The sequence below is a fragment of the Tachypleus tridentatus genome, chromosome 13 (genome assembly GCF_004210375.1).
Source record: "Tachypleus tridentatus isolate NWPU-2018 chromosome 13, ASM421037v1, whole genome shotgun sequence".
Classification (NCBI taxonomy): Eukaryota; Metazoa; Arthropoda; class Merostomata; order Xiphosura; family Limulidae; genus Tachypleus; species Tachypleus tridentatus.
This window is the reverse complement of record NC_134837.1, coordinates 255739353-255764308: the sequence shown is the minus strand read 5'-3', so window position 1 is coordinate 255764308 and position 24956 is coordinate 255739353. Positions and strand designations below refer to the sequence as shown.

Below are 24956 nucleotides of genomic sequence, written 5' to 3'. Positions count from 1 at the left end.
TTATTTCCATGTATATATATATATCTTATTTCCAGTAATCGTATTACGGACAAAAGCCTCGATTTTACGCTCTATATCAAAGTACGATGGAAGTTTCGTTGTGTAAGCCCTAAGGGCGTTCAGTATTGATTATTGCTTTGTAATGATATTTAAGCTTCACTACTTTTCTTTTGTAAGTAATATAACATTTTAAGGACACTATCATCAGGAATATTAAATGCGACAACGTTTTTAAAGTCCAAATACCTCGAACGCTACAAACAAGCGAGTAAGTCACGACGCCCCCCTCTTCCGCACTTTCTTCAGTCGTGCTGTGATTGGTGAATGGGCGACACTGGCTGTGGTGGGGAAGCCTCCATGGTTAATGCTCTTGTCCAGGTTTCGATGTGTTTCCATCCACTACAGCGTGTCCTCTGTCGAGCTGGTTCTGGGGTACACGGGCAGTAGGTGATTCAACAGGTCTTCTGAGGTAAGACTTCTATATCTTTTGCATTTATACTTAGCCAAGAAGCTTTAATAAACAGGTTAACCTATTTGAACAAACGAGCGAGCCTGCTGTTTCCGCAGAGAAGCACGCTGGCGGTGCTACTTCATAAGCATCTCTTACGAAGGCACGTGAAAGCCTGTTGCTGTCACTTGCCTCCAAACAGCCTCTACCTGTTGCGGACCGAAACACCATCACGAGAACTAAACCGATTAGTTTTCAGTACATTCATTATGACGTTAAAAGAAGGTGATGATTTTTTTTAATGCAGTAATGAGGGAATATTGCGTAAGTCCAAACCCGAAATATTGCTTAACATCGTTAAATAATCTATTCGAATTGGTTGTTTATGTCAATATGATCTGAAATGGTATTTTTGAAAAGAAAACATGTTTGCCACAGCTAAGTGTCTTCGTTGAAAATAAATATATGATTATTTGTTTGAAATATTTTTTGATTGTTGCTTCGTGTTTGTAAGTAATAAATTCCAAGATGCTCTGTAGCTGTGCCCCATTTTAGTGAAGCTTCTATATCGCTCTGAGCCATATATGGTAAAGCTACACTGTTGTTTTTCCTCGCATTTAGTTAAACTTATCTGTAGCTGTGCCCCATATGTAGTGACGACGCTTCGTGGATCTGTCTTACATTTAGTTAAATTTATCTGTAGCTGTGCCCCATATTTAGTGACGATGCTTCGTGGATCTGCCTTACATTTAGTTAAATTTATCTGTAGTTGTGCCCCATATTTAGTGACGACGCTTCGTGGATCTGTCTTATATTTAATTAAACTTATCTGTAGTTGTGCCCCATATTTAGTGACGACGCTTCGTGGATCTGTCTTATATTTAATTAAACTTATCTGTAGTTGTGCCCCATATTTAGTGACGGCGCTTCGCAGGTCTGTGTCACATTTAGTTAAACTTCTTTATAACTGTGCCCCATATTTAGTGACGGCGCTTCGCAGGTCTGTGTCACATTTAGTTAAACTTCTTTATAACTGTGCCCCATATTTAATTTAACTGGTTAGTTTCTGTGTCCCACCCTTAGTGAAGCTCCTTTGTAGCTGTGCTTCACATTCAGTGAAACTTATCTGTAGTTTTACTCACATTTAATGAAGCTTACATGTAGCTCTGACCCACACGTGGTGAATTCTGTAGTTCTGTGCCACATTAATGAAGCTAATCCTTAGCCCTGCTCCTCACTTAGTGTTACACATTCGCTGTCTGAATACCAAATTAGCGCAAGGTATCAAGACACTGGCCCGAACTTAAAACATGAGTTACCTGAACCAATTACTTATTGTAGAAAATCTGAACAAAGGCAAGAACTTCGAAATCGTCGCCCCAAAAAATAATATATTACATCTAGAAAAATTTGATTCATTCAAAGTTTTGAAGAGTTGTTAAGACGTTTCTGGATGTTATATAACATTAGGCAGATTTAGTCATATATCACATCATAAATAAAGTGGTTGTGCGTCATGTGCTCGTTCTAAACTTTCGCTTGTAACATGAGCTCTGGTTGATTGAAAAATAATCCATAACTCACATTTGTTTTGTTATCTTATGACTTTTATTGTTTTTTTATATTTTCCTAATTAACGAAGTAAGGCACTGAAGCTATCACACTTTTTATAAACTATTTTAACAACCAGGTCACGTTTCTTACGTAAGTAATAACAAACAACTTACACGAGCTTAACTTATTGCTAACCCTTGCAATGCCGACACTACTAGAACTAATAACGTCTATGCTATATATATAGACTAATTTCGTAGATGTACTGAAATCGAATTTTAAAATATAAATCCACCATGTTTCAACCTATATATATGTATTTCTTTTATCTCCTCATGCGACCATTTAACAAATATTAATTATTTTAATTAAAACATCTCCCCTTTATTGCAATGGTTTGTAAGTCTCGAACGCAAACAAAACAAATTTTTCTCAAATGTAAACATGCTCCTATAGATATAACTCTCGTGAAACTAACACTAGTTTCACTGAAGAATATACTGTTCACACTTTAAACGAATGGCATTTGCGGTTCTATACGAACCTTGCAAAATCCAGATAGAATTATATTCAATAGAATTTTCACGTATTCGTTGTATAGAATTCTAAGAACAGACATAATGCAACATAACTGCAAACATGAAATATTTCATAAGTATAAACTAGAGAAATATATTATCCCTCCCCAATTGATATTTTAGTCTAAATAATCAATATCCATCCCCCTATCGATGTATGGAGCCACTTAGAGTTTGAGAGGAGATGGGTGCTATACTATTTTGGTATTTAACCTTAGGCTTAGCTAATCTAGATGCAGTATTGTATACATTGTGAAAGAAAATCGAAGACTTGGACAATTTTCCATACAGAATTACGAAATTTGACTGATGCGATACATATATATATATTATAACCATAAAATATTCAAACCATAAACCAAAGCACATTAACATGAAATTCAAAACAACACGCTACACATTTTTTTTAAAAAAAGGGATCCTATGGTACAAGCTACAACGTGGGATCATAAAATGTATCCTAGAATTTACTGTTTTTAACGTCGTACTTTCTCATGATTTTGCTTACAGGGGTTAGGTTTTGCTGTTTTTAACGTAGTACTTTCTCATGATTTTGCTTACAGGGGTTAGGTTTTGCTGTTTTTAACGTAGTACTTTCTCATGATTTTGATTACAGGGGTTAGGTTTTGCTGTTTTTAACGTAGTACTTTCTCATGATTTTGCTTATTCTTTGAACTTCATTTAGATATAAATTATTTAATTTCACTTTTATATATATATATATATAAACAAAGTCTCCTCTTCTTTTTTAACTTCAAAAAGTAAAAGAACATAACGTGATCATGTGAATCCAATAAGTAAGTAGGCCTAAGCAAGAAATTGATTTGTTATAAACACCATGATTGAGTAATAATCACGTGGAAAGTAAAACGCGGAATTTCGTGTTTTTTTTTTTTTGTTTTTTACTGCGCGGAAGTGTTGGATATTTATTTCATGAAAATTAAATATTTTAATTTCTGAACTGTTAAACTGAAAATCCCCAATTTCCGTTAACTGTAAAATAAAAATATATTTCAGAATTAGATAAGAACGTAAAAAAGTAACTTTTCAAAAGTTCGTGAAATTATTTAACTTTAGTTAACTCAATTTAAATTATCGGCATTGTTCCTTTGTCCTTGAAATCTTCGAGGTCAGAATTGCAACAGATAGTTGATAAAGTTATCGGAAGTTATTTCTGCCACATCCGAATACAGTCTTTAATAGCTTCACAATCCACTAAATACGGAAATTGAAAACAAAACAAATATAAACTTTCTGTTCCTAATACACAAAGCCCGGAAACTATGCCAGCTTTTTTATCTAGATAAATAGGTGGATATAAATTAACTCAGAAGTCTTAGCCTTGTCAGGCTAACGAAAACTGAATGACTAGTATCACTGAAGTGTAAAATGTTGGAATGCAGCGCCTGGAGGAGGTCTTTTCTGTTAAGCATTCGATTGCTGCGTGAATCTTTTTGATTAAGGATCTTAAGTTCAAGTCCAGTTTAGTTTATAAAAGTGGTCTTTGTACTCAACGTCTGGTTTTGTTTTGTTTTTGGCTCTTTGTGCAGAACTTGTCCACGTAATCGTCATAAAAATATTATTTGAATATCACTGACAGAACACAAAGCTACATCTAAAAGGTTGTTCAACAACGAGTAATGTGACGTCAAATATCAGTAGTAAACACCAATTCACACATATGTAACTAAGTCAGAGATATCTAATTTCAAATTCAAAACTGAGGTCGCTATTGTTTTACTTGAAATAGGCCATTAGCATTAGGCCTATTATATTTTGAAACACTACTTTCTTAATGTAGCCCCTTAGTGACTTTCAAAAATTAGAAGGGTGTGTAATAATAATATTTCAACTGCACTATATTTTCTATTCATTGCCGAAAATGCATGGTTAGAAACACCACCATTTCAAAAAACCAAATGGATATTACATTTCACATATAGTGTGTATTATAACAAACACTTCTGATTTTGGATATTAAAAGGCCCTGGCGTGGCCTGGTGCTTAGGGCGCTCGACTAGAAACTTGCGGGTTCGAATCCCCGTCACTGAACATGGTCGACCTTTACAGTCGTGGGGGAGTAATATGTGATGGTCAATCCCACTATTCATTTTTAAAAGAGTAGTTCAAGACATAGATGTGACTAGTGTTGACTAGCCGCCTACCTTCCAGTCTATCACTGCTAAATTAGGGACGGCGAGGGCAGATAAGATAGCCATTGTTTTACTTTACGCTAAAATTTAAAATATGCCAAAAAACATATATTTCTTCCCCACTGAAAGTTGAAAACTTTTGTAACTAGGACCAATAGAAGCGTAGAACAGAGAATAATGTAAGAACAAAAAGTATATATATATACTGAAAATTTTATAGCCTTTAAGAAACAACAGAAAAATCCAGAAGGTAAATATGAAACGTCCAAGCTACGTTGTTTAATGAATATCTCTTCTTTTCTTTTCTTCTCTCAAATTACGTTTATCCTTTGGATTCTCGATAGTAAGACCTGTTCTAGAAGGTTCCAATATACAAGTCAATACAAGCTTGACAAACGATTTCTGTTTCTATCAATAAGTGCAACAACTTATGTCTGCCAAACAAGTTGCACATAACTATGGCAGGACATTGATGGGGTGTGCTGTTCCCATGACAACCAGGAAACCTCAGGAACGCACCAGCAATGCTCTTTCTAATGAACTAGCTCTGGGCTCAGGGTTGACTTGACGCATTTCCGTTTTTCTCAAAACATCGCAACGTGTTCCCCACCGCTCCCCAAATTGATATTTTTTTGTAATCTACGTGATAATATCTACACCTAATTATTGTCGTTGGTTCAAACATTAATTAATTGACAGAGTGAAAAACCTATAAAATACATGGTTATTAACGCAAAAAAATGAACAGTTTGGTGGTTTTCTTAGAGCGTTTTTATATATCATTCATTATCAACACGTCTGTCTACATATGACAGACTAATAGCGAGATTGATTGGCGCCATGCTGAAAATAAAATATATGTTCTTTACGCCATTTAAGTACAAATGAGTTTCTGTCGTAATTTTTTTCTGATTTATTTTTATGTATGTAAATTAGCCTGAAAATACCAAATGCACTTTTATATACGTTGGTGATTTGGTGTAATGCTAACGGTAGAGAGAAGCGTAGGTGGATTGGGGATCTGCTACATTTTACCAATAGAGAAAACATCTGCTTATTTTTAAAGTTGATGCAGAACTACGGTCAGAAAATCGCTAAATACGTTAAGATTTATTGCATTATTGTGATCAGAAAATTGCAAAATACATTGAGATTTATTAAATTATTTGTTGATTTTGTTTTTGAATTTCGCGCTAAGCTACTCGAGGGTTATCTGTACTAGCCGTCCCTAATTTAGCAGTGTAAGATTAGAGGGAAGGCACCTAGTCATCACCACCTACCGCCAACTGTTGAGCTACTCTTTTATCAAGCATGTTTGGTCTTACCATTGCTATGGTAAGAAAATTGCCAAGTAAGTTGAAATTTATTGTAGAACAATGATAAGAAAATCTCTCAATGGGATGGGTTTATTACATTATTATGAGCAGAAAATCATTAGATACGTTGGGGTGTAGTGCACTACGATTAGTGGAAAACTACAAGGAAATTGAGATGTTCTTATAACATTAAGAACATAGAAAACATTAGCTAGTTTGGAAATTTACTACATTATTATAAGCATTAATTCGCAAAATAACTTGGGTTTTAAACCATTATTACTATGAGCAGAACGTCTTTAGGTAACCTGAAAAATTGCTGCATTGTTATATACAGATAAGGCTAAGTTTAGCCTTACAGATTAGCCATTACATTATTTTATACAGATAAAGCTAAGTTGATTAGTTATTAAATTATTTTATACAGACAAAGCTAAGTTGATTAGTTGTTACTTTATTATATACAGATAAAGCTAAGTTGATTAGTTATTACATTATTATATACAGATAAAGCTAAGTTGATTAGTTGTTACATTATTATATACAGATAAGGCTAAGTTGATTAGTTATTACGTTATTATATACAGATAAAGCTAAGTTGATTAGTTATTACATTATTATATACAGATAAGGCTAAGTTGATTAGTTGTTACATACATTATTATATACAGATAAAGCTAAGTTGATTAGTTATTACATTATTTTATACAGACAAAGCTAAGTTGATTAGTTATTACATTATTATATACAGATAAAGCTAAGTTGATTAGTTGTTACATTATCATATACAGACAAAGCTAAGTTGATTAGTTGTTACATACATTATTATATACAGATAAAGCTAAGTTGATTAGTTGTTACATTATCATATACAGATAAAGCTAAGTTGATTAGTTGTTACATTATTATATACAGATAAAGCTAAGTTGATTAGTTGTTACATTATTATATACAGACAATGCTAAGTTGATTAGTTGTTACATTATCATATGCAGATAAAGTTAAGTGAGTTGATTAGTTGGTACATTCTTATGAACAGATAAAGCATAGTAAGTTGATTGGTTGTTACATTATAGTGAAAAAATAATACTAAGTAAGTTGAGCAGTTGTTACAATATATTTAACACATATTGTTAAGTAACTTGAGCAGCTGCCACAATATAATGAACACAAAACGATGAATAAGTTGAGCAGTTGTTGTATTATTACAACAGAACAAATGGTACATTACTACAGGAGACTGAGTTGTTACTGTCGGTATAGAAAAGTTTGATATTACTAGGGTATTGTAGCGTTATTGAGAAAAGGTAAAACGCTGCGTAAGTAGGAGAGATCTATGAATTAACATTAGTGGAAAAGCAACACGTCCGACTCTTATTCACTATCTAGAATGAAACTATGTTATGGTTTGGAGTGTTTTGGTTTGCTTTCCTTCGTTTCCTTGCCTAACACCTGATAATGCAACATTATGTAAATTTTCGAGACTTATTAAATCCTAACAAAAGTACATTGTTGTAGTTCCTTATTATACACTCGTATAATAATATGTGTGTGAATTAATATTTGGAACGTAGTTCCTAACACTAAAACTATTTCTTTGTTACACATAGCAGTACTGGCTTAACTTGATGGAATCCTAATCAGCTACATGCTTTGAAATCTAAACAGCTCAATTAGGAAAAGTTATGCTGTTGACCCAAGGCTACTTTAATGGACGCAAGCTTTTGAAAACGTTTTCTTGTGGTGCACTGTGTAGTTTAGAGTTTTCAATATTATACCCTCGGTTTGCTGTTCGTGAGTATTTTCGTTGAAGTTTGGTATGAATTCGTAAAAGCATAATTTTACTGAATGAACTTTCACTGAAGAAAGGTGACCAGTCGTGATATAGTAATTAGCTTACCTGAACTGCGAAGGTAAATATTCGTGTCCCGTTTCCTCAAAAGCACGCATAACGCTTTAGGATGTGGGTGAGCTATTGAAGTTGCAGTCAAGCAATACTATTCTGTCAGACAACATTGGTCCAAGAGTGGGTTTGGTGTTACTGAGTAGTCGTCTCTTTCCATCTAGTCTGTCTATCTAACCTGCAGTCATTCCTCTTTAGATGTAACTTTCCGTTCAGACCAGACCAGTATTTCTTATTCTTGGCATACCGTGTCCACATTCCGTTCAGACCAGACTAGTATTTCTTATTCTTAGAATACCGTGTCCACTTTCCGTTCAGAGCAGACCAGTATTTTTTATTTTTAGAATACCGTGTCCACTTTCCGTTCAGAGCAGACAAGTATTTCTTATTCTTAGAATACCGTGTCCACTTTCTGTTCATAGCAGACCAGTATTTTTTATTTTTAGAATACCGTGTCCACATTCCGTTCAGACCAGACTAGTATTTCTTATTCTTAGAATACCGTGTCCACATTCCGTTCAGACCAGACTAGTATTTCTTATTCTTAGAATACCGTGTCCACATTCCGTTCAGACCAGACTAGTATTTCTTATTCTTAGAATACCGTGTCCACTTTCTGTTCATAGCAGACCAGTATTTTTTATTTTTAGAATACCGTGTCCACATTCCGTTCAGACCAGACTAGTATTTCTTATTCTTAGAATACCGTGTCCACATTCCGTTCAGACCAGACCAGTATTTCTTATTCTTAGAACACCGTGTCCACTTTCCGTTCAGAGCAGACCAGTATTTCTTATTTTTAGAATACCGTGTCCACTTTCCGTTCAGACCAGACCAGTATTTCTTATTCTTAGAATACCGTGTCCACTTTCCGTTCAGAGCAGACAAGTATTTCTTATTCTTAGAATACCGTGTCCACTTTCCGTTCAGAGCAGACAAGTATTTCTTATTCTTAGAACACCGTGTCCACTTTCCGTTCAGAGCAGACCAGTATTTCTTATTCTTAGAATACCGTGTCCACTTTCCGTTCAGAGCAGACAAGTATTTCTTATTCTTAGAACACCGTGTCCACTTTCCGTTCAGAGCAGACAAGTATTTCTTATTCTTAGAATACCGTGTCCACTTTCCGTTCAGAGCAGACAAGTATTTCTTATTCTTAGAACACCGTGTCCACTTTCCGTTCAGACCAGACCAGTATTTCTTATTCTTAGAATACCGTGTCCACTTTCCGTTCAGAGCAGACAAGTATTTCTTATTCTTAGAACACCGTGTCCACTTTCCGTTCAGACCAGACCAGTATTTCTTATTCTTAGAACACCGTGTCCAGTTTCCGTTCAGACCAGACCAGTATTTCTTATTCTTAGAATACCGTGTCTACTTTCCGTTCAGACCAGACCAGTATTTTTATTCTTAGCATACCGTGTCCACCTGATTCCCTCTTTCCCCACTGTGCCGTTCTTCCATCTTTCCTTTTGCCTTTCTTTAGATCTTTTCCCTATCCTAGGTTGCCTCTAGTCTACAAGCTCAAAAGTAGGAATGGTTATTAAAAGACAAACTTGGTGTAGATTTGAGCGAAATTTCGACAAACAACATCCAAACAAAACAGATTTTCTGTAGAAAGTTAGCATTTACATTTCTAAAAGAACTCGAGTCATGTGTACCACTTAAGGTAGTTTTATCCCAATTGGATGAATAGCAGATGCGTGATACCATAATCCCTGTGCGATTCATCGAGAACACAAGGTAGAAATAAGTTAGAGAACAAAACAAAACTAATTAATGAATGATTCAATAACAGCTTTATAGCACAGTTAAAGTTACAATAGTAAAATAAGTAAATGTTTTATTTGACACACTATTTAATATTAATGTAAAGTGTTATTTTTTTCTACCCTAATTTTAATCTTCTATTATACATTATGTATGGTTGATTTTCATTCATAGTGTCGAGTCTGACTAATAAGATATCTTGGAGTGCCCAAAGTTGGTTTTTATCCTTAATGAGCAGTTAGAATACGTGTTGCATGTGATGATGAACGTCTATACCCATAATTCCGAGGAGTCAATTAGTCCTTTCATATTCCTGTAGTCTGAATATGTAATGAGACTACAGGAATACTGAGCGAATTCTACCACACAAATGACAATTTTCCGAAAACTTTATCGTGACTGGAATAATAGTAAAATTAGCGCCCGTGTACTCTTGTCTGATTTGGTTACAAATTACTCGGTTGTACTGGTATATATATATTTAATTTAATGTGTATGTTAAGTATTATTCTTAAAGCGTAATAATGTTCAACGTTTTCTGTTTGTTTTAAGCGCAAAGCTACATAATGGTCTGTCAGCACTGTGTTCACTGGGGGTATCGAATCATCTAAACCATGGAATTTTATAAGTCCCAAAGTTAAGCCGCCGGGAGGACTGTTTATAATAGAAGAACACGTTATACAAGATCTACACATTATCTTGATTCTTTCACTGCTATGGAAACATGTATGTCCCTTCTCTTGAGTGAGCAAATTTATATCCCCCTCTAGTGCACTGCCATGAAAATTTTGTTCCATCACAAATTAATGGAATTTCCTTTCAAACTACCCAAAGTTTACCAGTTTCAAGTTTAAGATAAGTAATGACATATTAAAATATGTGGCCTTTTGTGTTTTTTGTTTTGTTTTTTATCTACGAATAATTCTGGCACTAGGGGAGTTATTTATCAATAAAAGTAGCAGTGAACCATTTTATAATAAAATATATCGTGCTCAAAATGTACATATTTTATTTACTGACTACTTTTATAATAACTCCAAAATGAATGAATACAATGCCCACCATTTTTCAAGTACTTCGTGCAGATATTCATGAAATGCGTGAATTGTTCTGACTATTGAGTTATTAGAAAGTGTTATATTTATTGCTTCCAAGAAGTTTTTATTTAAATATAATTAATATTTTTTATGGAATAGCATTCTGAGTGAAAATAAAATATTTTTACAACAAGACAGCTTGAAATGGGTCCTTACAAACACCTAAACATCTATACGTAGAGTCATTAGATCCTTGTAAGCAGAGGCCCAAGGTTCATGTCTATTGTACGTGTAGTTGCTTAGAAGAAATCACGTGATTTCTTCAGACGTTTCTATATTCGGTCAGAGTAAAAAAGTGATGTTGTAAAAGCACCATCAAATAGGCCTATAGATTTGTTCTTAGGTGTTCCTTTAAAAACGAAAACGACAAGCAAAAAAGATCACAATTACTTTCGTATTTAACCTCAGGGTACTGTTGGATTTGCTAAGAAAAACTACAACGTTTCTCTGTTGAATTTTTCCTAAAGGTATTCAAGAGCTATCTGCGTCAGCAATCTCTTATTTTGAATTGGCAGACAAGAGGGAAGAAAGCTAGTTAATATCATACACCATCAACTCTTGAGGTGCGTTTTACTTGCTAATAGTGAGATTAATCGTCACATTATAACCCCCCACGACGTAAAGGGCGAACATTTTCGGTGAAGTCATTCGATCTCCCGACCCAACAGATTACGATTTGAACGTCTTAACAAAAAGCCAATGCCAGGTCACAAAGGTCTATCTGTGCTCTCTGTCCATAGCGGCGGGTCTTAGCGTTATAATCTCTTAGATTTTTACCCTAATCCTCAGGGACAAAAATTAAAAGGAACAATATGGTTTCCTAAGTAAGCATGTGGCATTTAGCTGTCTTTGAATTGGAGTCCAGTGTATATCACATTATTTAATGTGTTAGGCTTATTTTGTACTATTAACCAAAGCGATATATATTTCAAATCATATCATATAACATCTGGGCAGGATGTGGTCCTATTGTTATCATTCACAACTGTGAAAGAGAGTTCGGTTCTCGTCTGTCAATTTATCCTACCTTTCGATTAACGTAGCTCAACACCTGATGGTGGATGCTTTTGATTGGCTGCTTCCTCTCTAGCCTATCAGTCGAAAATTAGGAATAGCTAGTGCAGTCAAATCAACATATCCGAAAAAAACAAGTATAATAATTTTAAATTCCCCTCAGTGGGCTGAGCAGATAGCCTTTGTGGCTTTGCTAAAAGAAAACACACACAATAATTTAAAAAAAAAATCACCAGGTTCGTTACAACGTTAAAACTTCATTAATACTGACACCGACCGATCTGACTCGACACACGTTTTAAGAATCATAAAGAACGAGCAATAAATCTCTACTGAATTATTCAGCGTCCGTATTTGTTTTCAATTTTGACCGTAAAGTTTCTGGAAACTTGAAAGAGAATACAAAAACAGGAAACCTTACGATATTTTTACCATACATTTTAAGATATCCAATATCAAACGGAAAGGAGAAAGATGGTCTTTAGTTTGACTCACGAATCACATATATCATCTTTTCAAAATAATGCTTCAGTTATACGTTTCTGTAGTCTCACTTTACGATATATTGCGAGAAGACGGCTGTTCGCATCAGTCTTTCGTCAAGACTTCTCTGTTGTACTACGTAAAATATCTGAATTTTTTAGTGATCTAAAACTTAAGACCTGGCTGAGAGCGAGGGTTAGTTAAAAGCTGTGAACCCAGCAACAAAATTTAACAAATCGATCTAATTTTTATTTACAACGAAAAACACAAGTATAAACAATTTCAAACGTGTATCATCAGAAGATGCGATGGCTCAAGATGGCGGCAAGCTTTAACTGCAGACATAACTTTTGATTCTGGTATATTTTTATTTTTCCTTCTTGCTTTTATCAATACTTACTTAAAATATCTGTTAACGTTGCATACATCTATTCAGAACAGTATGATGAAATACCCGTATTAATTATTGGGTTAGCGTTTAGTTCTGATGTATTTAAGTAACTTACTTTTATTGGACGTTATTTTGTATAATCAAAGATAACACTCACTATCTATCATCTTGTTATCAGTATAAATATATAAGATATCACCTGATAGAAAAATGCTGCAAAAATAAGTGTCTGATGAAAGATGCGGGTATTACCTCCACATAAATATAATTCAACCAAAGGAGAAGCCATTTACTGTCATATTCGGGATTGTAGAAAGCATTATGGTGTTTTCTAAGTCGAGAGAAAAATCAAAAGAAAAATATAACTCTATTGTTCTCTGAAACCACACAGAGAGTAAAGGATACAGATAGCCCCTTACTATAAAATATAACATCAAAATTCAACATGTCACTAAAGCTTTAACTACTTTCACGGCTACTTATAATCAAATAGGAACGTCTACTATCATTTCTATAACGCATTTGTACATAAAAGTGTAGAGCATGATCAGTGGATTCTCGCGACTCGAACCTTGGGTTTTTCACCCCGCAGCCCGTGCTCGGCTCAGTATACAGAGGAACATAATAAATTTACTTTTATAATACAGATAAAAATACTTATAATAACTACATCGACTGAGAAATACCAGTGTTAATTAAATATGAGAGTGTTTGAATTTCGCACAAAGCTACTCGAGGGCTATCTGCGCTAGCCGCCCCTAATTTAACAGTCATCATCACCCACCGCCAACTCTTGAACTACTCTTTTACCAACAAATAGTAGGATTGATCATACATTATAACTCCTTCACGGCTGAAAGGACGAGCATATTTGATGTGACAGGGATTCGAACCAGCGACCCTCATATTAAGAGTCAAAATCTCCGAAATAATTGAATATAACGCCCCCACGGCAAAGAGGGCAAACATGTTTGGTGCGACGGGGATTCGACCTTTGGATTACGAGTCGAGTACCTTAACCCTCCTGACCATGCCGGGCCACTATGCAAATAAAAAGTTAAATATATAGAATTCTACAAATTTATCCCGCCCCCCAAAACGAAGCTAAGGTTGGTCTTGTAGTGACGTATACAACAAAATATTGAATTAACCAGCCTTTGCAATACATTTCACCTCCATTTTGAAGAAAAACAGTATTGGTTAAAATAACACTTTGATTACAGATGTTTTTCTCCACATTTGTCTGGAATATTTTTTTTAAATTTTTAACCTAAGGTATATAAAAAAAGTGTCTTCCACGGTGTACTTTACCAAAATAATTAGAAATTTAATGCAACGATAGAAGAAAACCATAGAATTTCACAAATACTTTCGATTGCCACAGGTTAAATCTAGGTGCGTTTACTTGTTTATATGCACAAAGCTTCTCAAGAGTTATCTTCGTTAACCGTTTTTGAACTGTAAAAATACAGAAAGGGCCTATCTAGGCCGCATTACCTACCGTTGGTGGTTAGGCTATTCTTAGGTGCTCAAATAGTCAGATTCGACTGTCGCCTTTATATCGCACCCCAGATTCCAAAGCGAAGACCGCGATTTGTTTCTAATATGGCGACAGAACACAGTTCTTGAACTCGTATGTCAACCTACAGATCGGTAAGTGAACTTACTCTGATGCCTTTCCTACCAGCTATACCCATCGTATATAATAGTCTAAAAATAGTTTGTTTGGTTTTTATTTCGCGCAAAGCTACACAAGGGCTACCTGCGATAGCCGTCCCTGATTTAGCAGTGTAAGGCTAGAGGGAAGGCAGTTAGTCATCACCACCCACCGCCAACTCTTGGGCTACTCTTTTACCAACGAATAATGGGATTGACCGTTACATTTAACGCCCCCACGGCTGAAAGGGCGAGCATGTTTGGTGTGACAAGGATCCGAACTCGTGACCCTCAATATCTTTTCATAAAGAGCAGGATATATAGCGTCTAATGGTCTTGGTTCAGGTAAGTAGGAGTGGTTTTTAAAGTTATTTTACATGTTTTTCACGTGGTTGTGGTGACACTGCTTGACAAGAATAGGTTACATATTCATATGGTTACTTATTTACATCTATTTCTGGTGTTTTGTCAGTTGGGAAGGTTCTAAACGTGGCACGCTGAAAATTGATTCTGTTTTTTATCCTTGTCTTTCTACCTTGTTGGAAGACTTAGTGTGTAAGTGTCAAAGGGACATTATTGTTATTATCTAATTCAATGTAGAACAAGATGATATTTGTATCATGCCACGTGACCGTGTAAGACAGCCAGGAGTTTTCAAAGCTACACAAGGGCTACCTGCGATAGCCGTCCCTGATTTAGCAGTGTAAAATTAGTCATCACCACCCACCTCCAACTTTTGAACTACTCTTTTACCAACAAATAGTAGGATTGACCGTACATTATAACTCCTTCACGGCTGAAAGGACGAGCATGTTTGGTGTGACGGGGATTCGAACCAGCGACCCTCATATTATGAGTCAAAAGCTCCGAAAGAATTGAAGGATAAAAGTTCAAAGAAACTGTTTTGAAGAAGTTCCTTAGACGAAACGTCACACGCGAGAGTTGTGTATACTTTCAACATCTTATTAGAAAATGCATCTCATTCAAAACATTTACTAATATGACATATACAGATGTGTAGAGACATAGAAAAGCTTTTAAAAAAAAAACGAGCTGGAGAAAATATTTTTAGATTTCAGAACACAAGTAATGTAAATAATTTTATGTGAAGCGGGTCCAAGCTTTTGTTTCTGTTACATATTACAAACCACAACGATCACTGTCTTACGTCCTTCTCTTTATGAACAATGAGGACAATGTTAAGATGAAATATCATGTTTGCAATGATGTGGTTACCTGGACATATGTTTCAGATGTAACATTATACTCCATTACTGCGAATAAATTATAGTCTTTTCCGTGATCATTTTGTTTATAATTGTCGAACTTTTTTCTTCGACCTTAGCACATCACATGCTCTGGCTGAATGAGGGCAAGTAAACAAGATTCTAATTACTAAAGTAGTTCCAATTCTTTTTGTCAACGCTCTCTTATTAGTAGCTATAGAGGTTGAGTTATTTGTATTATAGCAACTTTAGAACCTCATCACGTCGCTGGAGCCCGTGTTTTACGCCCAGTCGTACTCTATCTGATGATTGTTTATCTTCAGAATAGCCCTGCAATGTTCTTTCATTCGAAAATGTTTCATCATGAGGCTGTCATTGTCGGATCGTACTTTGCTTCCCAGTAGCTTTCCATAAGTCTTATTTTTTTTTTATCGGTCATTCTCTAGCTGCTTGAAATATGAGACAGTTGAACGGGAATGCCATGTAAGTAGCTTTCTACATGTCGCTTGTATCGCTTTTCCAGAGAGAGATCCTTCGTTATGTTGCGTACTGTTGTCTCTGGTATGCAGACCAATTTTGCCATTTACCTTGCAAGATGTCGCTTTTTGCTTACCATGGTTGGGGTGTGACTTGAAGCAGGTCTCTTTCTGATTGGGCATGGTGCCCCAAGTTGATCCATATTCCTTTGTTTTACAGTGTCATTAGTACGAGGGATATCTCCATCTTGGAAATTTGCGAAAAAAGGGTTATTATACAACCTTCCATAAAGTGATCAATATTTATTTGCATCACACTATTAATGAAGGCCAAGGAATATCAAAATGAATTTCTGATATGTGCAGTCCCACTGCGGTTTTACAATAGCTGCGGTTGTCATGCGATATGTGGATTTGCGAAATATTTTTAAATATTTGTATCTGTTTTGCTCAAACGTTTGTACAATAAATTAAATCTAGGCAAAACAGTAAGAATAAAAATGTATACATTATCTTACTGGCTGCGTACTTAGAAAAATACAATAAACCCGTTTCTTAGTGAACTTGTAATTAACTCATTTCTATTCCATTCAGATAAGACATCAATAATAATAAAAGGGCGTGTGTCTGTGTGTGACCGCCATAGCTCCAAGAGCAAAAAACCTAGAAATATGATAAGTACAAGAATGCTGATATTGTCTCATATGAGAACGTCTTTTGTCTGTGTCTACTGTATGCATAAATATCAGTGATTAGAAGTTATGTTTTGTAAGGAATGTACACAAAGAAGAGAACTTGGAAAACTTTATCTCTAAATTAATGTATTATACTGCACCAAACAAATACATAATAGTACTTTGTAAGAATGATGCAAGCACGTGCTAATCCAGTGGCATGTTGTAGAGCCACGGACGACATGTTTTCCGTTTAAACCTTTTCTTACAATAAATTTCCAGACATACGGCAATGCAATGTGGTCGTGGGTAGGCAGCTGCCTGAAGGACATTGCCACAGTCATCTTCGAGGAAGACTGGCATGGCCTAGATTTTAAGACTCTTGATTCGCAATCTGAGGGTCTTGGATTAACATATTGTTAAGAATAAAACAGGTAACAGTCTCTGAGCTAAAGAGCTCTAAAAATAGACAAAAGAAATTAAAGAAAAAAATTCTCTCACATTTTATGCTTTTGTATGACAGAGACAGACACAAAACAGTATAAGAATTAATGTGAATAAAACGACAATAAACTTATCTATTTTCAATTAACTTGTTAAAGTATTCTTTGTTACATTAGAGTGTCTTTTTACATATATAATTTTCTCTACAAGTGGGTTTTCTCGACATCACGAAAACTGTGTTTTTGTAATCTGTATTTTTTTCTTATAAAGTAAATTGTATAGCATCTCTAACGTTGTCAATATACTGTAGAGTCGGCTTTATTTTGAATGTTTCGAAATAAAATGAGCTCGATATTTGGATATTTGCTCTTGTTGGACGTAAGGTTGTAGTTTTCTCATGTTAGAAGTTTGATCATGGATCTCCGAGGTTTAGTAAATTTTTTCAAACTTATTCGTATCGGAATGTAATTTTGTTCATTCAGTTCTTCTTTCAATTACTTATTTAAGTTTTTGCCTTTGTTAGAGCTTAATTTTGGTTCTCTTTTCATCCCGTTTGTTTTTATGAATTTAGTTTTGAAATTTACTCTTTTAAACTACTAGTTTCTCTTCAGCGCTGCAATGATATTATTGAATCTCTATTCTATGGATTGAAATTAAAAAAAAAATTACCTCCGATTTTTTTATTACCACAAAAGATATGATATCGAAAATTCTCTTTGTCTCTTCCAACTGTTTTTATTTTTAAATTCCTCACTGGTGAACTCACCACGTTTAAAGTATTTCCAGGCGAGGTAACACAGCTTAGATATTCACAATCAAGTCCGATGCATTACTGCTTTATCCATAGGTTACAATGATGCACATTCGAGTGATGCATGTACAAACTTAATATTCCTTAAAAAGTGTTCACATCTGGAACACGCTTATGTTTAACCTAAACAATAGACCTTTCGACTAGAGGTGAAAATAAATTTCTTGAAATCATTACTGGCAACAATATAGAGTGAATACACTTTACCTTTATCACTCTATTTACTCAGAATATGGAAGGTAATGTTGTGAATCCGTGGGGTTTCAAGTTCGTGTCCCGTTGCTGAAAAAAAAAACATGTTCTGTTTGCTGGAAGCGTTAGAGTGCTTATAGAAGTGGCGGTCGAATCCAACTTTTCAGTCAGATAAGTGTATTTCAGGTGCTAACATTGATTGACGCTGACTAGCTACTTTATTTCTCGCCTGTCAATTCGATATTGCAGACGACAAAAAGTTTAAAATAACACGCATATATCACTATGTTACTTTACTGTTTGCAAAACACATATATCTGTATCGCACATTTATGTTCGTGCAACACATATATAGTTACATAAGTACTAAACAAAAATGCTTGTAGTTCATATTTTAAACTCATTCCAAAACTTGCTAAAGTGTAGAAACAAACACGTTTATCATACATTTGCTGACAGACCTAGTTTGACAGTTTAGTAAATCAATTCCATGCTATAGCTCGGAATGCAATAATGAGTGTGTGTTTGTGAAAATAAAAAAAAACTACAATTATTCAAAAGTATAATTTTCTAGCTATGACTTATCCTTAAGGTTTAATTTTTAAACATTCTTAAAGAAAGAAATAACAAGGTTTATAAACTCTTTAAAATGTTGAGGTGGTAATTACTGCACCACTAGTATTCGAGTGAAATATGTGCCCCAAGTTGGGGCAAGTTTCTTTGATCAAACTATGATATGTGAAATCGGGGAAAATTTATTTAATCAGAATATAAGTTATGAGATTGGGTCCAGTTTATTTCATCAAACTATGATCTATGAAATCACGACACATCTATTCACTATTTGATCTATGAGATTGGGCCCAGTTTATTTCATCAAACTATGATCTATGAAATCACGACACATCTATTCACTGTTTGATCTATGAGATTGGGTCCAGTTTATTTCATCAAACTATGATCTATGAAATCACGACACATCTATTCACTATTTGATCTATGAGATTGGGTCCAGTTTATTTCATTAAACTATGATCTATGAAATAAGTACATATTTATTTAATCAGAACATGATCTATGAGGTTTGGTCCAGTTTATTTAATCACACTATGATCTACGAAATCAGTACACATTTCTTTAATCAGAATATGATCTATGAGATTGGGCCCAATTTGTTTAATTAAACTATGATCTATGAAATTCAGTTGTAAGTAATCACAGAGTAAACACATTATCTGTAAAAAACAAAACAGAAATCACTGAAACGATTTTTTTTTCCAGGATTGTTAACATGAGATTTCTTCAATAATGGGTTTTAATAGCTAACCACCAAATGATTGTAACACTCATTGGGAAATTTTTCGCAGATACAAGAGGGAAAAATACTTTACGAATTAAGATATTGGAAGGTTATTGAAGAGAGGTAAGAGTTACTATCTTGCATTTTTATGGTTAAATAAAGATTTATTTTTAAAGCATTTTGTTAGTAGGCGAAATAATATTAGATATTACATATAGCGGCCCGGCATGGCCAAGCGTGTTAAGGCGTGTGACTCGTAATATGAGGGTCGCGGGTTCGCATCCCCGTCGCGCCAAACATGCTTGCACCCTCAGCCGTGGGGGCGTTATAAAGTTACGGTCAATCCCACTATACGTTGCTAAAAGAATAGCCCAAGAGTTGGCGGGTGGTGGTGATGACTAGCTGCCTTCCCTCTAGCCTTACACTGCTAAATTAGGGACGGCTAGCACAAATAGTCCTCGAGTAGCTTTGTGCGAAATTCAAAAAACAAAAAACAAACAATTACATAGAGCACATGATCAAATTGAACTAATGAACTGCTTTAAATTTACTTTATAAAGATAAATCAGTATATAACTGAATAGCAGACCAATGTAATATTTCTTGATTTATTCGCGATACACTTTATAACCTGCATCGTTTTTGTCTATTTTACCAACTTTTCGAAGCGCTATTATTTATATTTAAGCTTCTTATAAAATTCAGACCTGAAACAAATTGAATCTTTTATTTATCTGAATTAAATATCTGCTGTTTTCTCGTAACTAGGCAGATGTGTTGTTTTTTCTTCTCAATTCAGATGTGTTTTGAAGATTTTATCAAAGATGGGTAACATTTGATGTCTTTGCATTTTAAACAAATATCTACCAGTTTATTGTTATTTGTGTTTCAAAAATTAAAATTGAAATTTAAGTCAGAACGAACTATCAAAAGAAATCTTGAATGCGGTGATTCATTCCGCTTAAACTTTGAGTTGCTTTTAAAAAACAACAGTTTCCTTTCCCGAAAAATCTGACTAGTAAACTGTCCATACCAACAAAACCATATTACGATTTTGTCCCATAAAAGCGACATCCTCGTAAGTGTATGTACAAAGACAATTAAAGACTATACGTTTAAGACAATTAAAGAGTATACGGTTAAGACAATTAAAGACTATACGTTTAAGACAATTAAAGAGTATACGTTTAAGACAATTAAAGAGTATACGTTTAAGACAATTAAAGACTATACGTTTAAGACAATTAAAGAGTATACGTTTAAGACAGTTAAAGACTATACGTTTAAGACAATTAAAGACTATACGTTTAAGACAATTAAAGAGCATACGTTTAAGACAATTAAAGAGTATACGTTTAAGACAATTAAAGAGTATACGTTTAAGCTTTGCAACCAAAATTCTCCAGGAAGAAAAGGAAAAGCTAAAACTTGGTGTTCGTCCTATATTGGCTGTTTGTTTGTTTTTTGCTGCTGATGGTTAACATGTGAGAAAGGTTTTATTTTACACTGTGTATTAGAATAGAACACTGTACCTAAACTTTATAACTGAAGTTTCTTCAGAAGAAAAGATAAAAAACACTATCGTGGAATTCAATGAGCGGCATTCTTTGTGGTGTCGTATAACTTTTCTCGTGTTGTTTTTACTGTGACATCACGTGGTGCTGCTGTTTGTTATTAAATTCACGAGGCACCACGAAAACGTACCCGTGTCTTCTCTCAATTATATTTTAACCTCGCTACAAATTCTATGCTGTAACACATTTTTGTTTGGGGGGGAGAGATTATTTCCAGACACACGACTGGAAATCAGAATTTTTCGAAGATTGCAAAACCCATTAAGTTTGTACAATGGCTATTTGAAAAAAAAAAAAAAAATATATAAGTCTGAAATATTATTAAAGGAAGTTTTGATATAATTCCAAACACACATACACCTACAAAATCTTACACAACGAGCTGAGTTGGAATGAAAGTTTGTCATGTGTGGCTTAATGAACCTATGTAATTAGATGTTCATTCATGGCCAGGTGGTTAGGACGCTTGACTCGTGATCTTAAGGTCACGGATTCGAATCCCCGTCACACCAAACATGTTTGCCCTTTCAGCCAGGAGATCTGTATTATGTAACGGTCAATCCCACTATTCGTTGGTAAACGTGTAGCCCAACAGTTGGCGGTAGTCGGTGAGAGTTAGCTGCTTTTTTTCTAATCTTAGCGCAGATAGCCCTCGTGTAGCTTTGCACGAAATTCAAAAACAAACAAACATTCCTTAGCTATTTTTAAATTAAGAATTAGTCACTGAGTGACTCAATATTTGATATAAAGAAACGGAACTTAACTTATAATAATCTGTTTCATTTTGTTTGTTCGTTAACGGAAAACATTTTCCAATTATAAAACGTCATCACGACATTTTCCGGTTATAAAAGTTTGGATTGAAAATAATTGTTTTAAAATCAAGTAAGGATGTCATCTTGTATTGTGGGCACTGATAATAATCTTGACAGATTCAAAACAACAATTTTCTGAAATTAATTGTATTTGTAAGGACTTTGTTCTAGGTCCAGTGCTACAACAGTCTTCATCGCCGAGTCTAATAATAATAAACATGCATTATTGTCTAACACTGTAGTTTCCAAAGTAATGGTCCGGCACGGCCAGGCGGCTAAAGCACTCGACTCTAATCCGAGGGCCGCGGGTTCGAATCACCGTCGCACCAAAATTGTTTGCACTTTCACCCATGGGGGCGTTATAATGTGACCGTCAATCTCATTATTCGTTGGTAAAAGAGCAGCCCAAGAGTTGGTGATGATGACTAGCTGCCTTCCCTCTAGTCTTACACTGCTAAATTAGGGACGGCTAGCGCATATAGCCCTCGTGTAGCTTTGCGTGAAATTCAAAACAAACCAAATCCAAAGTAATGAGCTTCTGGAGAGGATAGCGAGGCCGATTTGAAGCTACACAACTTTCAGGAAATCCTCCGCTCTATGTGAGTATCGACTTCTGAGAACATGGTTAAGCAAACCTAGTCGACAGGCATGTGGTAAAATTGGATTATTGGATTTCAGCTCCCTTGTTTACTAACTTCTTTGTGAAAACAACCTTTGATTTTAAGACGTGTCTAAAAGCTTGTGAACTTTTGTTCTTGCAAACTTCTGTAAATGTCTATTTACAGAAACAGGAGACTGTCGTCTATCGTTGGGTCAAAAGGTTCTCTTTAGTAACCGTATCTTTACTTTGTATATGAGTACGTAGTTCCTTATTATACTGTTTAAGTCCTGGTGTGCTAGTTCCTTCTTTTCTATTTCCATGTGGTATCATTTGGGACAGCGGTAAGTTTACGGACTTACAACGCTAAAATTCGAGGTTCGATTCTCCGCAATGAGCACATCAGATAGCCCGATGTGGCTTTGCACTAAAACAAACAAACAAATTCTTTGGATCTCAATCATTTAATGATCTCACGATATAAATATCCTTCCCTGAAGAAAGGCTGGGACGTATTCTCTAAACCATAAGTCTATGCGGTGGTATGGAAGTAGTGAATTATCTAGATTTTGTTGCAAACCAGATATATAGATATTAAGAATGTTATCTTCAGCCACACACGACTGTGTTGACATATACAATATATGTTATGAAGAACGATTAACTTTCTGTAATGATATGGATAAGACAAGAAAATTTTTAGCTGGTCTGCTTTGGTTTATATTTAGCGCAAAGCTACTCGAGGGCTATCTGCGCTAGCCGTCCCTAATTTAGTAGTGTAAGACTAGAGGGAAGGCAGCTAGTCATCACCACCCACCGCCAACTCTTGGGCTACTCTTTTACCAACGAATATTGGGATTGATCGTCACATTATAACACCCCCACGGCTGGGAGGACGAGTATGTTTGATGTGAAGGAGATGCGAACCCGCGAACCCCAGATTACGAGTCGCACGCCTTAACACGCTTGGCCATGCCGGGCCCTGGAAAATGAAATACGCTGACTAGTGTATAGAGGGCGAGGCAAAACTAGTTATAATTTCTTTCAGTTGAAATATTCCTTGTTGAATGGCTGTTAGCAAGCGTTACGACAATACTCGACCATAGTTCGTATTCTGATTGGGATTATTCGCTCCAAGATGTGATAGTCGGAAGGATTTGTGTGTGTGTGAGGCCATTACTTGTATCTAACAATTAAAAAAAAACGTTGGTACTAAACCACTCTCACTTAGTACACACGCGACAGGCACTTAGTTTACGATGAGTTAAGTTCGTCAGATAAGACTTGGTAACTCGCTAAGGTGATTAGCTATTACTATTAGAAACAGTGTAAACCTTACAAAGATTATCCATTCTGCTTACTCGCTAGTAGGAGCAGAGATCAGATAAGCCCCGGTTCTTCTTCAATGTTGCGTCTTATCTCTTTTACTTAGTATTATCTAGGTACAGTGTTATAGCTGGAATCAGAAATGAACAACAACTGTGGAGGCTGTCACACTCCATTTTGTTTTCTCCCTGTATATAAATAACAGCAACGCTGTAAATGTACCATTGTTTGGTTTTATTTTTATCTTTAAACACACAATAGTTCTTCTGCTTAAAGTTTACGTGTTTGTCTCTCAAGGCCAGTGTTGTTCATATGTTTGTCTGCGGTACTTCCAGTTTGGTTTTATCTTATTGACAATTCACTAAATTTCCGGATTTGCCGAACTTATACACGTCGAATAATCTTTTCTTCTCATTATTTGAAACAGAACAACAGCATATTTTCTCTCTTTTTATGTGTTTGTTTCACACAATAAGTTACATAATTGACTGAATATAACAAAATATGCTACTTATTATGAAGCGTACACACAAATGTAACCTAGGCCCGACATCGTCAAGCGTGTTAAGGCGTTCGACTCGTATTCCGATGGTCGGGGGTTTGAATCCCAGTCGCACCAAACATGCTCGCCCTTTCAGCCGTGGGGGCGTTATAATGTGACGGTCAATCCCACTATTCGTTGGTAAAAGAGTATCCCAAGAGTTGGCGGTGGGTGTTGATGACTAGCTGCCTTCCCTCTATTCTTACACTGCTAAATTAGGGACGGCTAGCGTAGATAGCCCTCGAGTAGCTTTGCGCAAAATTCAAAACAAACAAATGTAACCGACCTTCGTGGGCAACTATCTCGTGCCTGATCTTTGTTACCTCCGCCATCAGATGTTATTGTTTCGTCCCTCTGTGTTTTTTTTTTTTTTTTTATGTTTATCAGCAAGGCTTCTCGAAAACGGCTGAATACATTTAGAGGAAATATATTATACATTTAGACTGTGACTCAATTTGGAAGTGATTAGATTTTGGAGAGCCAAATGCGAGAACAACGTCCCGAAAAAAGAAACTTTTCCCTACTTATTAGTATAGGGATCGATTGTTCACACTACGTTTGTTCTATAATGCACAGGGCGTAGGGCTAATTTAGCCAACACTGCTTGTTATTATGT

The 24956-nt window shown here is 35.4% G+C and overlaps 1 protein-coding gene across 1 annotated transcript in view; it reads left to right on the top strand.

Moving 5' to 3' along the window:
* The first annotated feature begins 330 nt into the window (after nt 1-330).
* LOC143237905 (CUGBP Elav-like family member 4) overlaps nt 331-24956 on the top strand; it is a 206426-nt gene continuing 181800 nt past the window's right edge. The window contains exon 1 of the mRNA XM_076477645.1: nt 331-469. The gene's annotated coding sequence lies outside the window, so the exon portion shown is untranslated. The remainder of the gene's footprint in view (nt 470-24956) is intronic.